Genomic DNA, 23,251 nt, shown 5'->3' on the forward strand with positions numbered 1-23,251 from the left:
CAGTTCAGATGGGGAACAAGGGAGGCCCTGAAGCCAGAAGCGGGGGAAGGGGAGGCTGTTGCTCACCGGTCAGCTGGTGGGCGGGGCCTGGGTGGGAGAGGGGCCCACGCAGATGGCTTCACACGATTCGGTCCTCACCAGGTACCACTGTTTTCATTTTCTTCCTAAATCTGGCAACTTAGCCACTTTGTTAGCCTGCTAGCAATTTCAGTTACTGAAAAATGCCTTTGCTACCAACTCTCCTCGACTAATTTTCTTGCAATCGCATCTTCATCTTCCCTACTGGAATGTAAGCTCCTGAGAGCTGGGATCATGTTTCCTCTTCTTTCTACCTATATTCCCAGGAGCTAGCAGAGGACCTGGCCCGTGGTGGTTGCTTAACACAAAGATGTTGCTACAAAGTGAGTACAAAGGAGGCTCTGTAAGACCCCTTTCACCATCAAGTCCAGGAAGGTCTGGGTACTCTGCTTTTGTACTTTGGGGACCTTGGCCCGCCTCAAAGATCAGATTCCTCTACCAGAGTAGGAGCATTAGCATAGGTTTAGGAAATTCATATTTTTTCTCTGAAATGTGAACAATCAACTCTCTGCATTCTAATTCTGTCATAGCCCTGGCTTCACCAACTACAAAAATTGAGCTTGCCTTATGCTAACACCATTTCACTTATCATTATGGAGCTGAATGAGGGGAGACCATTATTACTCTGAGTGCGATGTTTTATTAGCGTTCTTTTCTGAGAGGTCTGTGCCTCTCCATACCATGATGAATGAAAAGGACCTGAATTTCACTTCCTGGGACATTTTCAGGCTGTCCTCGCTCAGCTGTCTGATCCTGGTCCTGATTGTGGTAAAGCACGTCAGATTCCAAGTCTTCCTATCTAAAGCATCTGTACAAGGACGGCTTTCATTTAATTTCATCTGAATCTTTCAGCAATTGGTAATAACTCCCAGTCTCTTATAAAATGAAAAAATTCAATCAATTCGTGATTTTTAAGCTACAATAGCATAGATTTTAAGACCTTGAGCCAGAGCCTACCCTATGGCTGAAATCAGTAGTATTTGCCATAGTGTTAAAAAGTGAGGCTTTTTAGTGTGGCTGAGATTGTTCATAGCCCCTTCTGATTGGAAGCGTCATCTTAAATACGTCAGATGTACTGCACTTATAGAGAAATAGCTCTCTCTTTGCTGTGGAATTGATTTTGAAATTGAATGGGTGGTTATCCAAGCAGCACTGCCAAATGGAAACTGGCTTGTGAGGGACAGATGCGTGGCAGGAGGAGGTCCTGCTGTCTTGCCTCCTACATTTGGCAATTCGAGTACTTCATTTTCTGCATAAATGTTAGCGACTTGGCCCACAAGCTTCCATACTATTTTAAAAGAGAAGGGAATAGAATAATAAAATAAATGGACTTACCCAGGTGCCATTGGATGAATTTCCACTGGTTTCTTTCAAGGAGACAGCTGATGTGAAACTGTGCTCCAGGCCCCCTTGTCTTCGTGTCACAGGAAGGAGTTCCGCAGTCTACTTGCTGCCATATTTTAAAGATGTAAATATTGCTTCAGAGAGTCCAGAAGTTTATTTCAAAACGGCCGTGGGGCTTTTTCCCTTTAAGAATCACTATCTCATCAGGCCAAAAAAAAAAAAAAATAGCGCTATGCCCACAAGTATGTTAATTAACATTAGCAATATTAGCAAGAAGATATGGGAAGCAACACCCCCATGTGCAACACTTTGGAAACTATTAAGTAAATTATAGTGAAAGGACTATGATTAAAGCTGATATATTCACTAAAATGGTAGTTAGGAAGAGTCTGTGGACACATGGAAAGTGGGAACACTGACATATCAAGGGAGAGAACACCAAATGATGTGTGCATTTTGACTGCAGCTATATCAGTTTAACTGTGTGGATTGATACAAGCTAGAAGAGGGAAACAAAAGATTAAAATAATAGAGTCAAAGGCAATTGATAATTAAACTGGTTTTGAAAAGCTAGAGACTTTTTCTTAAATAATACTATAAGCTAACATTACAACTTGTAGATTCACTTGGATAGTTCCTCAGAAGCATCAAGTTGAAACTATTCAGAGAGAGACTGGCAAAAGGAAAAAGAAAGTCACCCTATTTGGGGATGTGCAGATCTCACATATGACCTGTGATTAGCTGCTTGCGTAGTGACAAGAAGCCAAAGCCCAGAAAAACTAGGGGCACCGGGAGAACAGCAGGGCTTCCTGTGGGTAAGCTACAGAGATGTCTCTCAGAGATGGGGATTACTAGGCTCCCTCATCTAGGCTCATATAGCCACTGAGGAAACCAGACAAGAGCCTGTGTGCCACCGGGCTCAGCAGTCCCATCTTAGAAGTACGAGGCTAGATGAGATCGTACTGCCCTTTCCTTGCTTGTGGAGTGGTCCTTGCTCTGCACCATTCCAAGCCAGCCTGCCTATTTGTCAGCCTTCTCTCCTCTCATCCTTGACCCATATCTGAATCCCTGCAACTCTGTGGTTTGCTCTGTTCCTAGAAAGACTTCTCTCTTCTGCTTTGTTAGTGCACTTTGCACATGCCCTGGGCCCCTGACAGAGACACAACTCCTCTGGGCCTGCTATTTTGCTCTCATGGAGGTCTAACCATAGTCATACTGGTCACTGCCTCATGATGAACAGAGCCCAGTGACTACAACAATCCTGACCCAAGGGACTCTGATAACCTGGAGTAGATCTGACAAATAGATTCCAGGCTTTGGTGCACAGTGAGCAAATAATTACAAAGTGCACATAGAGTGGTAAAGGAAAAAGCAGCTATTTGTATTGAAGAACACAGGAAGACGTGTTCAGGGAAAGTCCAAGTTAAAAAAAAATGTGGCATGAAAAGAAAAGCGGTGTCAGGGTGACAGGAAAGTAAAAGGCACTGCACACAGATAAACCAGGCTTTTAGATTTTAAAACACGTGTACCCCAGCCTGGGAGCTTCTCACTGGGTCTCTGCGCAAGACTGACAGGGTACTGAGTTATCTCTTGGGCTTTCTAGTGGTGCACAGGACTTTCCCAGGGTTCATTCTCATTAAATTACATGTATGAAACATAGTTCATATTCAGGAACCTTTAATAAGGTAAGGGTGGGGAAAAGGTTACTGACAGTCAGGCCAAAAGATCTAATATTCTTGTGCTCTGGTCTGGAGCTGTAGAGATTTTCAAGCTCTTCGGTATTTTATTTGTGTTTCTTAGAACAATGATGGAAGGAGAACTTACCTAGGCGTATTGTCCAAATTCAAGTGGATGGAAGGAATTGGTCTCATAGCCTCCATTGTGCTACATGTACTATTCTCCTCTGAGAGGATGGGTTCCCAAAATCTTCAAGGGTTGCAGAAGGAGGAAGGGTTCCATGAATACTTCTTGCTAAATGGGTGCTCTGGGTCTGCCTATGTGGAGACTAAGGAACCCTCACCCTGTCTGATTTCATGGTTTCTAACGAGCCATAGTTGTGCGGGCAGGTTTTGATACTAGGCTTGAGCCATCATTAGTAGTTTAACATCTGGTAACGAAGAAGAAAAAGCCAATTTGACTAGAAGATTAAGTATAGAAGATATAAACAGTAAGGTTGTGAGAAGCATTAATAAAGGCCATGTCCAAGATAATAACTAAAACTTCCAGTTTTAGCTATTTGGCCAGGACATCCATGACTTTTTGTGGATCTTTAGAAGCATGGTCATCCAGTTTTTGTGCTCTATCCTCACTTGATACTGATTTACATAAGGACTAAGGTTTTCTTTTAGAGACATACTTAACCCCCTCTGTTTTAGTGTTTAGGTGATCTAGGCCCCTACAGTATTGGATGGCCAGCTCTGTTAATGAACCTATTTGATCTTGAAGGACAGCAAAACTCTGGGCAACTTTGTCTAGGCTATTTCTCAAGTTCTTAGGTAGTTTTTAATACTAGGAGAAAAATGTGATTAGCTTTAAGGTTTTGTATAAGAATCATTGTTGATTATCTCTATTAGAGGCAGTTTTTGAATCACCTAGGAGGATCCCAAAAGAAATGAGAAAAAAACCAAAAGAGGTCATATTTTAAATTGGGGAAAGGACTTCAAGTGTATCAAACAAGACAGTAATAAGACAAGCCACACAATTTACTTAGAGGGAACAAAGCATTTGACTTATCTGGTTCAACAGGTTAGTTGTTGTTTTTCTTTCCCAATAGAGAGTTATGGTTGCCCACTGGTTCACAGTTCATGAGATTCATGGTCTCTTTGTTTTCTGGTGTCTTGAGTTTTATCTTGGAGAGGTGAATCTTAATGTACCTTAATAACAGAAGGAGTGGTTATAAGGGTTGTATGAGGCCCTTGTCATTTAGGGAATGTTGTTCATTTGAGGCACCCTCTTTTGAGATGGCTCTCTGCATATATAAGACCAGAAAGGCATATTTAGAGTTAGTACATAATGTCAACCTTCTTGCCTGAGGCAGTTGGAGAGCCCAAGTAAGGACAATATATTCTACCTTTTGGGTGGAAGTCCCAGGAGGGAGAATGTCCTCTTGTTTCAGGGATGTGGGTAAGGCTATAGCATACCCTGTCTTCTTAACTCCATCTTTTATGAAATGGTTGCCATCTGCAAAACACGTGCTAGCCATCCCTGTTAATACCTGGTCCTTTGGATCAGGGCAGGTGGCATAGCTTTGTGCAGTGGTTTGTTTACACTCCTGTTCTACCTGTTGGTTAGTTGTGGGGAGGGTGCTGGATTTAGAATGGTTTGAAGACTGAAGAAAGACATCTGGGTTTTTAATAAGGAAGGCCTTATATTTAGTGAGCCTTTCTTCAGTCATCTACTAATGTCCCTTGAGTTCTAACCTGGTGCGGGGTTAGAACTAAGAGCTTTTGTCCCAAGGTTATTTTAGAAGTTTCCTAGACTAAGAGTTCATAGTGGCCATTGTTTGCAGGCAGCTAGGCCAGCCCTGTGTTACTCCATTGCAACAGGTCAGTTTTCCTGGCCTTGACACTGAGCTAGCACTGCCAAGGCTACCCCATTTTTTTTAGCTATGAAGAGAGAAAAAGCCTTAGTTAGGTCAGAGATCCCTAAAGATGGGGCCTGCATGAGGCCCACTTAAAGGCCTCTTGAGTGACTGTTGTTCATTCCAAGGATTCAGTTTTTGGTCCTCAGGTTGTTTCATACAGGGGTCTGGGCTATTACTCTAAAATGGGGTACCTACTTATGCAACAGAAGTCCATCATTTCCAAGAAAGCTCTCAGCTGTTACCTGGACTCTAGAGGACCCAGATAGAGTTTTCTGTTCTTGAGAACAGTTATCTTTGTCTTGGTGTTAGAATGTATTCCAGATATGTCACTTTTTGTTGAGAAATCTGGGCCTTATAACTCCTTTTTGTAGGATCTATTCTTTTGGTTAGCAAATTGAGAGTCTTGATTGTGTTTTTACCAGGTAACTCCTGGGTGGGGCTACAAATGAAGAGGTAATCTGCATACTGTCTTGGGCTTCTCCTTCTGAATTTGAAATCTCTCAGCTCTTGAACTAAAGCCTGTGCAAACAAGTGGAGCTGTCTCTAAAACCCTGAGGCAAGACAGTCCAAGTATACTGCTGAAGAAGTTTTGTTTAGGGATCCTCTCATTCAAAAGCAAACAAGTATTGGGAGTTAGCATCCCCAGGGATAAAAACAGACAGCAACCTTGAGATGAAGGACAGAGGCCCATTTAGTGTCTCCTGGGATCTGTGCTAAAAGGGTGTATGGGTCTGCTACTAATGAGAGAATAGGTGCCTGTGTCTCCTTGATGACTCTGAGATCTTGCACAAGATCCTATCCTAACAGTTTGACTACTAGTAAAATGAGTGATTTGCATGGGGACTGTCACAGCACCAGCAACCCTGTAGCCAAAAATTTATCAATAATAGGCTTTAGCTCCTTTCCTTAAGGAAAATCTGTCTTCTGTGAAGATATAAATTAGGTTCCTTCAGCTAAATCACTACAAGAGTGGCTGTCACAGTCCTTGCCAGGGTGCCTTCATACATTTAACTCCAGGTGGGGTTAGGTTGGTTGAATCCCTAACAGGTAGGTCACAGGTTGCCAGAGGTTTGAATGACAGGGTGGCTCTGAGCATAAAGAAGTATATCTCTTCTAATTACTGGTATAGGGCACCCCAGTGTCACCATAAAGGTATCTTGGAAAAGGAAATCTTCCAAATGACAGTTTAGAGTGGGGGTTAAAGAAAGCCAACCAGCTAATTCCTGCAAGGCCCAAACAACTATGAAATGGGATGAAGCCTCACCCTCACCTCTTTCTAATTCTAAGAAATTAGAATTGAGTAAGATGCCCCAGTGTCACAGTGGCTTGCCTGCTATATCTTGGGTCACCCAAGGTGCCTGAAGGTGATGAGGGTAACTTTGTGTGGGGGCCATGCAAGCCTCTTGAGGCAACATCCTTTGCTATTTGAACATTTCTCCCTGGCAATCAGGGTGATGGCTGACCTCATCCCTCTCTGGGAATAAGGGCAGTCTTTCCTCTAATGCCAAGGATCTTTTGTGTCCTGATAGGCCTGACATGGGTTGGGTAGCCACAGAGGGCATTCTTTTCTCCAGTGCCCCAGTGCCTTGTGCATGAAGTAGTCTGACTTGCCTTTTTCAATCTTTGGATCACTTCAGTTTTCCTTAGTGCTGTGGGCTTTATACTCATTAAGGAGAGCATAGCTTTAGTCTACTACTTTTTAACTTTAGTTTCTCACAATTACTGGAAACCAGATAAACCAATTGGGCCAGGTATTACAATGTTATAATCCCGAAACTCTTGGAGTTTCTGGAGCCTTCTCTTAATATCTGGAGCTGACTAATAAAATACTGTCCTAGGATAATATGATCTTCCTTGGACTCTGGATCTATTTACAGAGTGCTTTTTTTTACCAAAGTTGGAAAGCAACTGGATTATCAGACCCTTCACTGGTAGATCCAAGCTTCTTTTACTAATGTGCAGCAAGAAACCAGGATGAACTGGACATCTCGCCAGGTCAGATCAAAAGCCATTGTGAGGGTACAGAAAACATCAGCAAACTTTTCAGAGTCCTCAAAAAAAATCTACCCAATTTTTTTGTATGAATATCCATCTAAGAAGGCATTAAACAAGAAGAGAAATGAGATGGATAAAGCATCCCTCAAATTAGGTTTCCTGCACCTCTTCCTGCCCACAAAAACCAACAGGCCTAGCCCTAGGTTAGTCTCCGACCCATCTGAGGGGACACTACAGGGCACCTCCTGGTAGGGTACCTCAAGACTTTCAGCCCCAAGGCTGTGACCTGGTGGGGCTAAATTCCGTGTCCAGTTCAGAGTGTCCCCTGATAAAGCTAAACTCCTTGGGGACAATAGTAACTGGTCTTATGTGATGCCAGCACCAAACTTTTTTTTTTTAAGCTTTGAATCTCCCTCTATGCACATAACCCATCTTCTGGACATGGAGTCCAGAGCTGGGGTACTCTCCTGGCTGGACACCTCACGCCAATTATAATTTAGACAGAACATTAGACAGAACAATTATAATTAGACAGAACATTTGTCTAAAGAGAGATAGTAGGCATTTCCCCCTGAGAGACCACAAAAACACTGACAATTTTTTACATTTTTGCTAGCTCAAGCCACAAAAACACATGCATCTGGTGACAAGACTTCACAACAAAAAGCTAGGCACAGTGAAAATTCAGTCAGCAAACACAAGTTACAATCTTATCACAACAAAAGCAAAACTGAGTAGAACAGGGAGAGAAAAACAGTATTAGAGAGGTAACCCCAGGAGGAGACAGCTATAAATCAGCTGTAGAACTCAGAAGAATTACAGTCTCCACTGCTGTTTTCAACAGCTGCCATGTAGCCTCTTTTGGTGTGAAAACTTTTAAAACACACAGTTGTTTTTTGTTTTTGTTTTTTTTTTCCTTTTGTTCCCAACACAAGCATTAAGGTAGTATGTACTTCTCAACTCTGTTTCCCCTCAGTTGACCAGCCCCAAGAAGCCAAAGAATGTGAATTTTCTAATAAACAAAAGTATCAGGGACAAGACGGGGACCAGAGTTTCCTTATGAGAGAGAAGAAAGGAAAGTAAGCCATAGGAGAGCACCCAAAAAGTTGGTTTTATCGAAGTAGCCACTCAAATCTACAGGTTCCAGGGCTTGTGGCCTACTGTACTCTCTAGTACTTGGTGTCACATACTGAGAGAAGTACTATTGTAAAAACCAAAATGGAAAATGTCACAAAAAAGTTTGTATAAAGACATATTTTTATACTACACGGGACTCTACCTGCATGTCAGCAATAAAACTGGTAATATCAGGTAGACCCAGACCCATGAGAAGCTTCAAGGAATCCACCAAGAGGACTTTTGGTTAAAAGGTTAAAGCATCACAACCCCAGTTTCCCACTGCCCACAAGAGCCATGAACCTTGCCAGCTGCCTGAAGACATGGGAAATCAAGGCTACTAGAGAGGAATATCCATGCTGCAAGGACCATCAGCAAAATACAACCCCAACTGTTCAAAAGAAATCCTCTTTGCCCCTGCAAAGGCTAAAGCCATTCACTCCACAGTCCAGTCACCTTGTATCCCCATGTTGACAATATGCACTATTGATCACTTATAAAAAAGAGAAGAAAGTCTCCCCAGACGGGAGAGTTATCTTCCTTTCTGGCAGGGCTTCTGCCTGTTGATGTCTGCTGTTGTCTGCTGTCTCCAAGCTGGCTCAACAAATGACACCATGGGATGGATACAAGAGATAGATTCCAAGCTGTTGTATACAAAGATTTGTAAAGCATAATTCCAACAGTAAAATAGAAAGCAGCTACATTTATTGACAGTCATGGGAAGCTGAGCTTGGGAAGGTCTGTACCAACAAATAAAAGTGGTGTCAGGATGACAGGAAAGTAAAAGGCACTGCACACAGATAAACCAGGCCTTCACATTTAAAAAGATGCGTACTCAGGCCTGGAGGTCGCTCAGTAGGTCTCTGGGTAAGAGTGATAGAAATGATTGACAGGGTGCTGAGTCATCTCAAGGTTTCTAGTAGTGCAGAAGACTTTCCTCGAGTTCATTCTGATTAAATTCCAGGTAGGAGATGTGGTCCATATTTATGACCCTTTAATATGCCAGAGACTCCTAAGTAAGTCTCTAGTCCCTGCCTGCCCAGTGTGCAAGAGACAGAACCAAGAGAAAGCAGGATGCCAGGACAACCAATGCCTATGTAACTGACTAAGGTTCTGGCCGGTCCCAGGCACTAATTTTTCTTGACAATCAAATGGGATAAAGGCAAGCTACAGTTTCTATGGGAATTAATATGAACAAGGCTCCTTAAGGACAAGACAAAAGCATTCTCCAGTTAGGAACAGAATAGACAAAATATATAGCTGTAATGAGAACATTGTCCTTCCAGTCCAAAGGTTTTAGTTGTGGGAATGGAATTTGGGTGAGAGTTACTCTAACCTTGGCATGTAGGCTTCAGCCAGACTCACTTCTCAAAACAAGTCAATTGTGGGATTCTCTCTTCTCAGCCTGCTCGGGGCATGGTCATTATTACAGTCCTCTGCATTAAAAATGTTAAAGTGGGGAAAAGCTTAAATCTGGCCATGAGCTCTAGTATATTTGTGCTCTGGCCTGGAGCTCTAAATATTTCTAGGGCTTTTGCTATTTTATTTCTGCTTTTCTTAGAACAATGGAAAGAGGAATGGCCCTGGGATGTTGCCCAGATTCAAGTGGATGGGAGGGAGTGGTCTTCTAGCCCCACGGTGCTGCCTGCACTAGCTATGCTTTATTCCATGGATGCTGCATATCATCACGGATACTGATAAGGAAAACTTTAATAGCGAAAACCAAGGAAAGGTCACAAGGTGAGATAACTGTGCCCTTTGCTCTGTTTTAACTGGCACCTGAGGTATCTAGTCTCTAAAAAGTTTTTGTAAGTGAAAAGAGCCATTCTTAGCTTGTTGACCAGACACCTCCCTCCACCTTGGCTAGAATAGATAAATCTTAAAGGTAACTTCCCCTAACAAAGAATGGCATTGAAATTCACCTGCCTCACCACCATGTTTTGAGTATCAGCAATGTGAACTGTGAAAATGCAATGTAACCAACTGAATAAGATCAAGGCTGGAAAACCCTATAAAAGAAGTTGTAACCCAATGGGGGAGTCGATCAGGGCACCGCCATTAGGTGTGATCCATCCCCATAGATGGAGTAAACGTTTAAATTTTACTTCCATTCTATTGCCTCTCTGTGTGTCACTTGCCAATTTCTTCCATAACAATACTTGGTTCCATGCCAAGGCCTAGAACCTTCAGAGCCTAGAAAATCTGTAAAGAGAGGGAAAAGTCCTAGTAGCCACCTTGCCAGGTCACAGTGGCAATGTGATAAGAGACAAAGCCTGGCTCATAGGGAGTACTTGTTATCATTACAATTACTATCTACCCTAATTTCATCACCTGTGAATTAGGAATTCTAATACCAGCTTTCACCAATCACCCAAATGGCATTGCAAAGTCATGCTATCCTGTGTGATGAGCCCTGCCTCGGTGGCATTAGCATCCCAGTCCTCAGTCATGGAAGACCTGTCAACTAGCTACTCAAGTCAGCTTCATCATACCGGTGCAGGGACCCTTGTCCTACCTGAGAGGTAAGGATAGTGTGCGGAAACATGAGAGTTACTTGCCCAAGGCCTCCAAGATAATGAGTGGTAGAACATAGCTTAAGGCTAGGTTCACCCAACTCTAAAGGTCATATTCTTTATCACTCCTTTGTAACATCATTTTGCTGCTAATAAAAAGAAAATCAGCTTTGCTACATATTACATGAAAAAACAGGTAAATTATACTAAATGTACATTGAATTGAGGATATATAACATTTTATAATATGTGTGGTTTTATTTTTGTTCTGATTTACCTCTTCCCCTTTTAATACAGCATAAATGTGTGTAAACAATGGGTGATCAAAATATACAGTGAATATTTAAAGTAAAACTTTATTGCAAAGTTTTTAAAACTTTATTCTATTAATCCCTCTCAAGTTTCCCCCTCAACCCCGCTTTGAACACAGTTATACCACTATTCTTGTCACTTTCTGAAGCAGTTCTAGAAGTCCTCTTTTGTCAGAGCCTTTATGAGGATTGATAAAAAATGTAGCAAATGCTGCTGCCAAGTGCCATCCAGTGGAAAGACGGGCTCATAAAACTATTTCAGTGTCCTCATCCACCTTATTCACCAGATCTAGCCCCATGTGACTTCTGACTCCTCTTCAGAGTCAGAATAATCATGAAAGGTAAGTGTTTTCAATTGATTTAGGACATCCAGAAAGCCACAACAGCTCAACTAAGGACACTCATGCAAGAGGACTTCTGGAACTTCATCAGAACAGGATAAGTGTGTTCAAAGAATTTTGAGAGGGATTAATTGTGATGTGTCTTTTACTAGAATTTTAAAAAAAGTTTAAATACACTATATTTTTCAGTCATACCACAGTGTGGCCAGGAAGGGATGTGGGCAGGGTGGGATCTTTCCAGATTGCAGAAAGTTCTGGTCATTCAGACATTCTAAGGGGCATGGTTACTTGCTATGTTCCAGAGGCCAGGGGGGCTATGCCTCTGTGCATGCTAAGAGGAGGGTTTGCTACTAAAACACCTGCACAGCTGTTTGATTTCATCGTCCCACCCTTCTCTGTCAGATACCACTATTGACTTCAGACCCTTCTTCCCTTTATGTTATTAGAGTGAATTTCTGATCATTCTAAACTGCATTCAGAACCTGTCATTCCAGAATCATATTGAAACACCCTATTGGTGCAATTTTATTTTAACAGTTGGAATAGAGGAAATAATGTATGCTTCCATTAACAGGAAAGAACAATAGTAATTTCATCTATGTGTTATAGCTGGGTCCCAGATTCAGTGAATTCTGAATGATATGGGAAATGTAATAAGCATGATTCTGAAAATTGAATAATAAGCATTACACATAGTTCTAGTTGTAATGGATGGAAAAACATAAACAAAATAAGGATTGTTATTAAACTTTTCTGAGCCATCACCTTAAAAATGGCTCATCTCTTAAAAAAAAAAAAAAAAAACCTGCCAATTGAAGTAGGGAATCACCACAGCTTCTAAATTTGAAATTATCAAATTTTAAACCCAATTTTGAAAAAAAAACAAAACAAATCCAGACACTTTAAAATTTATGGGATTAATCTTCTGTCTTTCCTTCAATAACAAGTATATTGAATCTGCAAAACTATGCTCAGTATGATTTTCAACTGTGTAATTACTGCTTAAAGATACATGTGTTCAATTTCTTCTCTTTCCCTTTGAAACTCAAATGCATTTCAAATCTTTTGTTAATACGCAATTTAGTTCTTAGAGAACTGTTTCTAAGTGTTGGTAATTAAGTGTTATATTTACACAAAAGAAATAATGAAATACAATCTCATCGAAAAAGAACATTCTAAAACATAAACATGATTTTGCCCTATCAACATTTCTTTTGGTAAGGCCAACAAAATCTCCTTGAGCTATTTTGTAAGGAACAAAAAAGAAAATGCGGTTCCTCTGAGCAATCTGTTCCTTCTAGGAAATACTGAAGCAATGCAATAGTAAATGTAAAGGTGAATCTGTGGTTCTGCCAGCTTATTATATGGTATGTGACAAGAGATCTTGCCAATATGACATGAGGTTTCTGCTGAGGCAGTAAACATCTGCAGGGAGAGGGTGTTTCCTGCATGCTTAATGTATTTATAGATGTGACTTTTATCTAAGTGAAAGATAAACATTAGTTAATCAACAAAAATGGATGGGGCTCCTTCCAACCATGTGCAGGACACTATGTCCAGAGCTGCTGGGATACAAATCTGAGTAGATGAAACCTACCCCGATGACTGCTATTTGTTTGAGGAAATACTACAAATTAGAAATGCAATAAACAAGGGAAAGAGAGGGTAAGCAATTCCAGTGGTAAGCAATGGGCTGACAGTAGAGGGAAGGGTATAAAAGTGAGAGAGGAAATGTAAAGCATGTTTAGAAAAGAGGGAGCGATATATGTAAGAATGATCATTACAGTATTTATTCTGCAGAGCACAGTGCCAAGTGTTTCACTTGCAATATGTCCCACAGAGTAAGCGACACATCCCAGTTTGCATGGAGCTTTCCTGCTTTAGCACTGAAAGTCCTACATCCCAGGATGTCTCAAAGTGGGATGGTTGTTCACCTCACACATATTCCTTACAGATGCTTTAGGATCTCTCCTCATTTTGTAGAGTAGGAGGAGATGAGCGGTCAGGGTCACAGAGGGACGTAAGCTGAGATTGCATGGCTACTCACGCACTGAGAGCTGAGATACGAAATGAAGTGCAGAAGATGAATCCTTACACGAAAACAGTTTGTGTGCCACCATCCCCAAGTGACAAGACCATCAAAAGAGGAGGCTGGCATGAAATTATGGTGCAATAAAATGTATGGGGTGGGGTGGGGTTACTGAAGAATCCCGAGTAGTGGGACACAGTGGAAGATTTCCAAGTTGACTTGATGATGACACCAATACAGTTAGCTCAAACTAATAATTCGCCCATCTCTGGAAATCCTCAGCCTCACCCCTTAAAGGCTACTGTACCATAAACAAATGAAGGGAAGCATTTTGAAGATCAAAGAAAGAGTCTCCTATCCCCAATCAATTTCTAGTTCTTATTAGAATTTTTCCCATGTTTCTCTCTACAGCAGTATTTGAAAGGTTGTAATCATCTTTGCTTAAGCACAGTTCTTCTGTAGTCCTGTAGGGCCCCAAATTTTATATTCCTAAAGCAACAAAGGGAGAAGAGTCACTGCTCTCAACTTCTCTTTGAGAGACAAGAGCCCGTAATTTGTCATGTGTCCTGACTGAGGCTGTGTGCACATGCATGTATCTTGTCATTTTACCCATGTGCTGTTTGTCTGCTCACTCCGGTTCATTGTCTTTCACTTTGAGCTGTTACTTGCCTCATTTGGGGAGAGGAGATGGGAATCTACACCTCTTCTCCATTGAGCGGGAGGCCATCGGCCGTCAGAGTAATCCTATGGTCTGACAGGAGACATCCAGGCAGATCAAAGCCCGTTCAGGGAGAAGATGGTAATTTCCATGAAGAGCCTCTCCCAATCTGATTCAAAGAGATACATTATGCAGAAAGTGAATCAGGGAGCCTCTGAGATGGGAACATTCATTTAATTGCATCCCATAATGTTCCTGCAAAGTCACTGGGCCCATATATTCCCAAACACCTGCTTCTTCAAAATAGAAATCATTTGCTTTGCAGAAACCAACCATCCTCTCCTTCAAGTCCCATCCAATTGGCCAGAACTTCTTTCTGGGAGTTTATTTGATGACAAATTATATTAAGAAATTAAACAGAAACTCCATTTGTAATGTTGACAGTATTCCCTACCCGCATGAAATATTTAATGAAAATCAGCAGCTAGAGAGCTAAATTTGCACATAAAGAACCTGTGTAAGATGGATGTTTTCTAAATGCAAGTTTCTTTTCTAAAGACCTTTGTAAATACCCAACTGCTGTCCTTCGTTTTGCTTTTAGTAACAGGGTAACATACTATACTTCATAATACCTAGAGGTATTTAAGGAGTCCAAGGACATTCTGAATATGGAAGCAAAAGGTTCGGAGCAGCCTAACAGGTTGGTACATCTGCTACAGAGTCAAAATATGAACAGTCAGAGAATACTTAGCTTCAATGGATGAGTAGACCTGGTCAAGTTTGAAAGTTCTTTCTCCTAAACAGTAGCATAGGTAGCTGAGGGAATTTGAGAAAATTGGGACACTTCAGGATCTTGCTGGAGATTAAATCAGTTGGACCATCCATATAGGTAAACAAAGGCATTCTAGTTCAAGACAATGTCCTGTGTCTCTCCAGAGCAGACCACCAAAACCAACCTTTGGTGGGAGAACCTAGGCAGCTGGATCATCTGGATACAGTGCTTTTTCAGTGCCTACAGAGTCCTACCAAGATGCCAAAATCAGAAATGGAGAATTTAATTGGATAATTTCTTTTCCTCTTTCTCTTTGTGTATGTGTTATTGGACACTGAACTTTTCCTTTGCAGTGAGCCCTTTTTATTTTGAGATAGGAGTCTCACTAAACTACCCAGGCCAGCTTCAAATTGCAATCCTCCTGACTCAATGTCCTGAGTAGCTGGGATTATAGGTATGTGCCATCACACCAAGTTTAAAGTAGTTTTTAACCTATTATTGAAGGATGCAGGAAAAAGTTACTACCTCTAAAGCTAGAGAAAAACCAAAAGAAAGTAGGGCTTGTAAATGTCAGACCCCTGCCCAGGCAGAAGAGAAAAACTTCCCAGGCAATACAGTTACACATCCTGCAAGGTGCAAATGATAACAGGAAGCTAAGGCCTGGGTTTAAGATAAGCAGCCTGCCCCATGCCACAACATCTTTGGGTCCAGATACCCCTGGAGTCCACCAGATTTCCTGTGCCCTAGAACAAAAGGCTTCCTCTACTCCAGGACAAAACTTTCCACTCTTCCTGGCACTACCTGTCTCCTATCCAAACTCCCCTATATAGTTCCCCCTTACCCAAGCCCCCAGGGTCAATGGACTTGTTACCCTTAACTAGCCTGTACCCAGGCTGAAAATAAAACCTCATTTGTTGCTTCTTTTTTGCCTACTCTGGTGGTCTTGGTCATGCCTCGGTTTACCCCTAACAGTAAGCTTAAAAGCTGGGAAGAGGGCTCTGAAGACTTGAGGCCCCATCTTATAGGGGGATTCTGCCTGCTTTTGCTGGTGTGTGCAATCAGAGGAGGGACTGCACAGAGCAATAGAGACCTAGGCTCTGGAGGAGAAGACACACATCTGCTAGCATTTGTATTTCAGATACAACTGGTTCTGGGATTGTAACAAAACCAAGAACTAGAACCAACTGCTGCTACCAGATCCAGAAGGTGAAAAGCCATTGCCAGCCTAACAGTGTTAGGAGCACAAAGAAAATAGAATGAAACAAGATATTTTTTTAAAAAACATCTTTTATGTCTCTTCTAGTGCCCACTGTTGGTAAAGCTGGTTTAGAAGGGATGCTGTTGGCAGAATCCCAGGGCTTAACCATTCAAAGCCAAACAGAGGGGGAGGTTTGAAGTACACACATGTCTGCAATAACCAGCACTGCCCCCCACAATGTGGTTCTTTGGCTAAGCAGGGCTGCAAACAGTAACTATGGAAAGCTACCATCCAGGACTCTTACGCATTTGACTTGTTTTTGTTTTGCCCCAACCCAGTTAGTGCACTCTTCTCATTGTCAGCCTGCCTCTTTGGTCTCTGTCTGATTTGGGATTCTTGACTTTTGAGTTCTCACAGTTATGGTTTAGATTTGGCACATGAGTCATTGCCTTTGAGAACGCCAGCCCTCAATGGCCCTAAAGGACCCTCATCTGTCTAGGTAATTAGAGGAGAAGGATTAGACTTCAATTTCCATAGAGTTTGTTTGGCTCATAATTCCAGGGACCATATTTCCCTGCATCACCCCCCTCTCATGGTCAGATACCTCTCTGAGTTGAGGATCGGCTGTTGGCTTTGGTGGAAACCCAAACAAGAAAACTCTGTCACCTGGTTGGGCATGGCTGATTGCAGACATCAGCTTTACTGTCACTGTCTCTATCCTCCGCTGAGTTGTTGTGTTAGCTGTAGTTTACCACCTAAGAAATTCCCAACCAGTTAGGTAAAAAGACAGAAAAGGATAGTCCTTTCTGTCCCAAGGATTTCCCACACACTATGAGATGCTGTGACGCCACATTCAAGTCATTTTACAGAAAATATCAACAGACTTACTGAGAATCTACCAGAATCCAGACAGGTTCCAGGAACTAGGGAGAGAGCAGCGAACACAAAAATGTAATTGCTGTCAGGGAAATTACCTTCTACTTGAAGAGTGATAGTAATAAATAAGAGTATAATACCCCAAATGACAACTATTACTATCGGAAAAATCACCTCAAAATTTAGCATGACACCTATAAACCACGTACATTTATGAAGTCTGGGGGCAGTACAGGTGGGCGGTCCTCCCTTATAGTCCCTCGTGAGGCTGTGGTCACATTACCACCAGGATTGCAGTCTGATCTAAAGGTCTGTTGGGGGCTGGCGGTCTGCCTCCAAGTTAATCCAGGTGGCCTTGTCACACAGCCTTGTTAGTGCCCACAGTTTGGCAACTGGCTTTCCACCCTGAATGAATGATCCAGGAGAAAGAGCAAAGAAGATGGGGGCCCCAATTTGGCTCATAGCCTACTCTTGGAAATGACACGCCATCACTTCTGTCCTAGTCTATGAGTCATATCGCTGATAAAACATGGCGGAGGACTACCTGAGGGTGTGGATATGGGATGAAGGGAACATGGGCTTTTCTGGCCACTACTATGAAGGAAACAAACATGGTGAAGCAAGGGAGACAGCAGGGGTTTGGGTGAAGATTCCTCTTCAAACAGATGGTCAGACAAGACTTCGCAGACGAGGCTGAAGTAAGTAAGGCAGTAGCACAATTTGTGGGCTGCTTTCTAAAGGATTCCACCTACAGACTGTCTTTTCCAGGAAAGTCCCATCAGCCTAATAACACCTATTGTACTCTCTCAGGGGACCTGCACCCCTCAGTGAGCTCTCATTGCTCAGTTTTCTGTCCCTTTTCCATGAAAGGGTGAGTTCTTCAGTAGCACAGCTACTATTACTTATCTCTGTATCGCCATCAAAAATGTTAGTAACTAATGAAATAATCAATAAATGAAGTTACTCATTTATTCTCTCTGCAGTCTTTCTAAAGGATTTAGCTTGAACTGCTGTTTAACATTACTCTGTTAAAAAAAGAAGTAAGCATCAATTATCTTTTTTCTCATTTACAGAGCTCATTTAAACCCATAAATCTACTTTTTCTGTGTCAATTGCCTACAAACACTGTTGGTTTATGAAGCACCATATGGAACAAAAATATGTGGCAACTTATTGAATGGGAACATTCTGTGAGAAAAATATTTTTGTTCCCATGCAACAATGTTCCCATTAAATTGTTTCTAAATATGTTAAAAAAAAAACACTCAGAGTGGCAATAGAATACCCTAAGGAATCTAGAAAGCATGCAAAACAGCAATATTATTTTGATAATGAAAAACAGATATGAATGATATTTCTTAATACCCTTCTTTTGTGCAATTGTTCTCTCTCTAAATTTATGTCGCATGTTCTGATTCAGCCGCAGCTCTGTGCTAGAGGCAGCCATTATGCAAAAGGACAGCCGCTCACCGAACTGTCTCCCATGTACCTGGGACATAGCTCATCCCAGAGCCTCAGCACCTCTCTTTCATCTGACTCCAGAGGCCTCACCTAGTACCCAGTTAATTACTGTTTCCAACTCCATCCCTGAGAACTCCAGACCCACAAGCTGTGGAAACTATAATGTGCCTACAATTACCCACTGGATATTTCGTTAAATGTAGAAGCTACTTCAGGAGGTATAAACTGGGCCTAAGTTTCACTGTTTCTGACAGAATCCTGAGTAATTTGTGGAGAGTGGTCCTTGTGTCACATGTTAGGAGGCAAGGTTGTTAAAACAAGGTTTAAAGCATCCAGACTGCCTACCTGCCTATATCCACAGGCTGTTTTCTTTTTAACTAGCCTAATGAGGAGCCCTCTAATAATCAAGAAATAGGTTTATCCTGTTAATTCCAAACTGGTTCAACCATTGATTCTTCCACAAGATAATGTGAATTTCAGGTTTCTGATGGTGAAATTGGATCAGTTTGGAAAACATGTTCAGCTATGTGTTTTCATTTGTACAATTACTGGTGCCAAGGAATCTACAATGTAGACTCCAAACCAAACCAGATCCTTGCCTCCTACCTTCAGAAAGAATGTTCTGTGTTGCAAGATTTCCAAGTTGGAAGTGAAAAAAGAGAAATGTATAGTCATTCAAATACAGTTCAATATTCACATTGATCACTCCCCACAAAATTATAGGTAGACACCTTCCTTCTGCACTAACTACATAGGAATAATGAGTTTTACCTCTTATTTTTATTATTTAAACATTTTTTATATAAAATACTGATCTAATTTTCAAAGAAGCACATAGTCAGTGCACGGTTATTCAGTCTTTGCCTGCATCTGTTCTAATATTTTTACCAAGATAAATCAACATAGCATCACATCAGCTAAGAGTTGTTGGCTGGCTTGCTTGCTTGCTTTTTCTTTCTTTCTTTCTTCCTTTTTGAATTACAAGAGTATAAATATGTGTTAAAGTGAACAGGAGCTGTGCCGGCTTGTAGTCTAAAGCAGGTCACCCCCAGGTTTTACCCTGACGTCAAACTCCAACCCAGCCCAGCTCTAAGGGGGAAGGTGGTGCTGGTGCCCAGGAAGACTTTGAGACCTGTTGCCTGGGTCCCTGGAGCAGCAAGCTACTTCCTCCAAGTTGTTTCAGCCCCAACTCCACTTGTCTCGTAGCTCTCAAAGTCCCCACCTCTCACAACTCTTGAGTGAACCTAGATGCTTTAAGCTCTCTATACCCCAAAGGCATGTAGTCATCACAGGGTGCCATGTTACTTTGAGATGTTAAGACTCATTTTCTGACTTCTACATATCCAAAAGGAAATCACAATGGAAACCCAACTGATTCTTTTCTTTCAATAACAGCATTATCATTCCTGTTTTCCTCTTCTATGCACTTTCAGTTACTTTTAAGTATTTTTTAATAGTTTTTGGAGAGTGTGGCCTAGATTTTCAAACACATCAGTACCCCCTGCTCCACAAGAGGTCCTCCATAACTTCAGTAAATAGGCACAAGAATGAAGATGGCTTCTTTACACACTTTTGACCCCACCACCTGGAAGCTGGAAGTGGCCACACAATGACAAGTAACTTTGGACAAGGCTCAAATCATCCCCATTGTGACTTTGCCAGGTTTTGAGGGAATGAACCCATTTCACTAAAGTGAGGCACTCTGTTGTGCCTCAGAGATTAAGTGACTTGTCAAAGCCACAAAGGAAGTAAATGGCAGAACTGCGGTTTACTTGAGCATTGTGACTCAAAATATCATGCTTTTCAGTGTACTACTTTGCGTCAAGTCAAGATACATGGCAGAGTTTCAATTCTCAAATTAAGGGGGCAGGGCTAAACACATTTCTATATTCAATTCTGAATCTGAGATCCTCCTCTGTCCACATGCAGATTCTAAAGTTGGCAATTATACTATCAGGATCTAATCTGGGTACAGTGAAGGTTTCTGGGAACACTAGAAGAGGTACAGAGGAAGGTGAATGTGAAATCTCCTAACTGCCACTCTTTCCAAGTTATCTCTCCCTCTTTTCCATTTTTTATGTTGGGAGTCAGTCTTAAAAATAGACCCAGTCTTACAGTGTAAAAAGCACAATGGTCTTGCGCTCAAGTCTCACACTCAAGTCTTGCCCTAGCTCAGTTACCTTCGGCACTCTGCTAATCCCAGGCCCCACTCACGTCTTTTTTCTCACACAGGAAAATGGAGCGGCAGCGCTGCAGTGAGGAGCACTCCTGTGAGAGCTGGATGGCTCTCTCCAAGTGGGAGGTGTTCTCACACACATGCCCCTGCTGGGGTGGAGGTTAGGATGGGGAAAACATCAAGAACTCCCTAGTGTGGAGTACAGGAGAGCCCGCAGGAAGATTCCCACGACATTCCGAAGGATCACCCTGCCCTGGGAAAGAGCTCCAGTGTTCCGCAGACAGACTGGACTTTTTTCCTGTTCTCCATTAGGAAAGTTGACATCGCCAAGAAATTGGACTCTTAGGGAAAGGAAGTGTATTTGCTATGTTAACAGTCCTCCCCCAGCAGATCCAAGGAGGGGACAGTCTCAGGCTCTACCTCCGGGGAGATAACGCGGGAACAAGCAACACATCAAATGTGGCCTGAGTGAGTCTATGCCCCAAGGTAACTTGAACCACGGACTGTGCCCTTTGTTCTTTTTGTCGGTGTAATTCCAACCTGAGGAGGCAATGTGGTGGACAGAGAGGATACAGAGTCTGGATTTACTCTCTGCTTTATCCCTGCTCTATCATTTACACACTGAGTGACTCAGTTTCCCCAGACGTAACAGGAGCATTCAGGGGAAGTGGAGCCCATCCACACATTGTCACCTCACACTTTTCTCTACCTTTCAAATCAGCATCAAATTAGAAACAAACATGAGTCAGACTGATGGGGAGGGTGTGTCAGCAGCAGTTTAATAGCTGATATCTGGATTTGGGAAAGCAGCCAGATCTACAGGCAAGGGTGGTAACATTGTACCTTTCCAAAGACTGAACCAAACTCTGGCTAAATAACTGGACAAAATCTTGGCTACCTTCCTTCTTTGAAAAGTCATTCTTAGCAACAAAGAAGGGAACAGTGAATATCAGCCAGCAGATCCCTAACCAAAAATAGGAGCCAAAAGACAACAGGGACTCTGGGGCCTTTAGCTACATAGGGAAAAGCAAAGGGCCAATGGGTGTGCAGATCCTCACCCCACACCATCAGACACAGCAAGCGCCTCCTCCCTGGGGAGAGAAGCTGCAAGGGTCCAGGAAAGAACCTCTCCTGGAAATGAAAGAACAGAGGAAAGGGTCCTACAGTCAGATGCTACTCCCCCTCATAGAGCTGATAAATGAATTAGATGATCAAGGAAACAGCACCAATCAGCAAGCCAGTGAACATTATGGTCTGTCTGTCTACCTCCGTCCCCCCACCAACTGCTTTAAGCCAAGTCCCTTGGCTTTCCAGAGACTTTCCTGGGGATGACACTGTCTGCTCTATCTGATGCTGCTAGCGAGGGTGAGGTGGGCCACACATTCTGTTTTGCTGGCGATGGGCTGGACTTATTGCTGAGTTCTCTGTATCCTGCCCATGTTAATATTTGCTTAGACAAGAGTCCGTCTGGGGAGTGACTTCCTCAGCCACCCTTTTCTAGCAGGAACATTCTAGGCAGGCAGCGTAACAACTTCTCTTCCTTCACTTCTAAGCCATGGTTACTTCTCTCTTTCCACCTGCAGCTTCTCTATTCTATTGGATTCTCTGTAATAAGCCCAGCATTTTCCAGGTGTGATTTATTTTGCTCTCCTTATTTCCTTCTGCCTCTGCCCCCTGGACAATCCCACCCCTCCATGTCTTCAACTGCACAAACTACATCTGAGCTATGTTCCAACTCCCTCTAGTTTTCTGAGTTCTCCACTCCCATTTCCAACTGCTACATCTCTCCCTGGATTTCCCCGTAAACATCAAAAATGCAATGTACTCCAAACAGTATTCCCTTGCTTATCCTTCTTTCCTCAAATTGCTTGTCTTACATTTTCCAGTATTATTACTTTACCCACTTTCCCTATCTAAAATCAGTATTATAAATTTTAGGTTGTACTGCACATGTATGAAGTACACAATTACAGTGTGCATGGGGAGTTGGGAGGTTTCTAACCATAGCATGTCTTCATTCTTTTTACGTGCCCTACACCCTCCACTTCTTTCATCTCTGCCTTCCCTTCTATTTGAAAAAGATCTGTCTCCTTCTTGGTTTTTCTTTTTTTCAATTCTTTGACTCACCCCCTTTCCCTCTCCTGTATTCCTCCTTGCTTCTATCTCTTGATCCCCTTCCCATTTACAAGAGATCTCCCTACTTCCTATCATCTTGTATTTTGCGTTTTATTTATACATTGGGTTTCTCAGATAAGAGAAACCATGTGATATTTAAGCTGTGTTTCAGGTTTATTTCACTTAATATTATGGTCTCAAAGTGCATCCATTTACCTGTGAATGACTCAAGTTGACACTTTCTTTATAGTAGAGTAGTACACCACTGTATATAAACACATTTTTTTAAATCTATTCATCTGTCGATTATCTATAGGCTGCCTCCAGGACTTAGGTACTGTGAACTGTGCTGCTACACAGTAGGAATGCATGTATCACTGTAACATGATAGCTTTGATTCTTCTGGGAAGAAGAATTACATGGGATTACTAGTTACAGATTTTTGAGGAATCTCCATGTTGATTTCCATAGTGGTTGTACTAGTTGACAGTCCAACCAACAATGTAAAAATGTTCTTTTTCACCTCACAGCCTGTCAGCACTTATTATTTGATTCCTTCACAGTCATTCTTTGTAGGCTAAGATGGATCTGAGTATTATTTCACATAATGACCAAAAATATCATATTTTTCATATATTAGCCATTTGCAACTCTTCTGAAAAGTAGCTACTCATTTCAGTTACCT

At 42.0% G+C, this 23,251-nt stretch overlaps 1 long non-coding RNA gene across 8 annotated transcripts in view; it reads right to left on the reverse strand.

Moving 5' to 3' along the window:
• LOC104869391 overlaps positions 1 to 23,251 on the reverse strand; it is a 203,742-nt gene that overhangs the window by 15,948 nt on the left and 164,543 nt on the right. For 7 of the 8 annotated variants that reach the window (XR_004516300.1, XR_004516302.1, XR_782313.3 and 4 more), the window contains 2 exons: positions 3,247 to 4,295; positions 1,414 to 1,617 (listed from right to left, as the gene is read on the reverse strand). This is a non-coding gene — a long non-coding RNA (uncharacterized LOC104869391). The remainder of the gene's footprint in view (positions 1 to 1,413; positions 1,618 to 3,246; positions 4,296 to 23,251) is intronic. The other variant, XR_004516301.1, reaches the window with a different exon arrangement.

Source organism: Fukomys damarensis, unplaced genomic scaffold (genome assembly GCF_012274545.1).
Source record: "Fukomys damarensis isolate Sample0158 unplaced genomic scaffold, DMR_v1.0_HiC HiC_scaffold_8, whole genome shotgun sequence".
Taxonomy (NCBI): Eukaryota; Metazoa; Chordata; class Mammalia; order Rodentia; family Bathyergidae; genus Fukomys; species Fukomys damarensis.